Raw genomic sequence first — 1,880 nt, 5'->3', positions numbered from 1 at the left:
TGTGGGGGGATTGTTATCACAAGACTGATTCACACAAGAGGATGAGTAGAAGGGGCTAGCATAGCGATTAACAAGTAGAAGAGGCTAACTTAGCAAATAACACTGCCACAAAATCAAGGTCTTTAGGTGCCAAAGCCTGGATGCCAGGATGTCATTGGGAGGTCCCAGCAAATAACAAACTGTTGGGGCCTGGGTCTGAAGCTCAAAAGGTAAAAGGTAAAAGATAAGGACAGGGAGATGAAGCTCATTAGGAATCTCTGGTCCTTTCAGGCTGTATCCAAAGTCAACAAACCCAGGCTTACAAGGAGTGAGCCCCTCCCAGAGAGAAGCTGTCTGAATCAGGGCAGTCTCTGCACCAGCACAGGGCAGCAGTCCTCTGCCCAACTGTGACTACGCAGGTGCTTCTTTCCACCAGCTCTCTCCCTCTGCAGGGCAGCAGCTTCCTGCCTGCTGGTGACCATGCCAGGACTTCTCTGCATTGACCTCCCTCGGTGGAGGCTGCTCTCCTAAAACCACCGGCCTGCAACCATGCAGGTCTCTCTCTGCAAACCTGTCCCTACTGGGGGGAGCTCTTCCTGTCCACTTGTGCATGTGCAAGTGTCCTTTCCTCTCCTGTCTCTTTCTAATAAACTTCCTCTTTAAATATAACTGAGTCTCTGTCTTATGGAGAAACTCACCGTGTGCAACTGAAAGGGGAGCTCTGGTTCCCAGAGTGAACCCAAGGACCCTGAACTCCAAAAACAACATCAGGCCCAAGCCATTTTTGGGGGACAGATTTTGGTTAGGCAGACAGGGTACATACAGGTCCTGTGGTCCTGTGCCTAAAGGAGGAGCCAGCCTAATACTCCTGAAGACAGAGGAGTGCTGGAAAGGTGGATGGATCCCCAGCTCAAACTGCATGTGTTCATCTTGAGGGAGCTACCTCCCCATGGTTGCATGTATTCATCCGATAGGGGCCTTTTAGCAAGCTGCTTTCATATGTAATTAGTATAAAAGATCTTAGACATGAACTTCAGCGGTAACCCTTTTAGGCCCTCCATTCTATCGCTGCTTAAATTAAAATTTTAAGCTCACTCCTCTCAATCCATGTCCTCATTCTTCTTGGGCACTAGACAAGAACCCTGGCAAGATCCTGTGATTCCATTAATATGCAAGTTTTATTTTGAAGACTTTGGTTAGGGTCAACATTTTTCATGCTTTGGTCACTGTTATTCTTCACTCGTATGTTGTCTTTTGTTGAATTTTCTACCCTCCATATGCATGGCTCCGGGAATGGTAAATTCTATCCCACAGGTATAAGGGAAATGCTGGTCATTCGTTGTGAGGGAAGGAGTGAACAGCTAGTTCAACACCTCTCCGGGTCGCCTAAATCTGTTAAGATCTGAACCCCTGGTGATGAATGGTTATCTCCATGATCACAAGAGATCTAGTTGAGAGATACTCACTGACTTCAGGAAAATCTACACTCCAGAAATCAGATAAACTGGAAAGTCAGCTGATACTGGTCCTGCGGTTCACAGGAGCCACATTAGAGCGGTCGCTGTCGTCAAGGAGCATAATCTCCGAGCCATTAACCTAACGGGTAGGGAGCCAGGGAAAGGCCAAGATGCTCTCAGCGCCTGGAAGGCGACCGCTTCCAAGGTATCTGGCACTCCAGGAAGACCTGGCTCAGCCCAAGCTAACCCCTTTCATTGGGTCTCGGTTGGGGGCCCAACCAGAACGGAGGTCTTCGGGGTCACGTGGTGGTCTGAGGGGAAGTGGGAGGCTCGGCTGCCGCCATCTTGCCGGCCTGGGGGCGGAGCGTGCGTCACGCTGGTCGCGCGCTTCATTTCCCCGCCCCTCGCCCAGCCTCGCGCCGGCTTCCGCGCTCCTCCCCCCCC

Source organism: Condylura cristata, unplaced genomic scaffold (genome assembly GCF_000260355.1).
Source record: "Condylura cristata isolate star-nosed mole 26May11 unplaced genomic scaffold, ConCri1.0 scaffold00001, whole genome shotgun sequence".
Taxonomy (NCBI): Eukaryota; Metazoa; Chordata; class Mammalia; order Eulipotyphla; family Talpidae; genus Condylura; species Condylura cristata.
The sequence above is the reverse complement of the archived record's forward strand: the minus strand, read 5'-3'. Positions refer to the sequence as shown.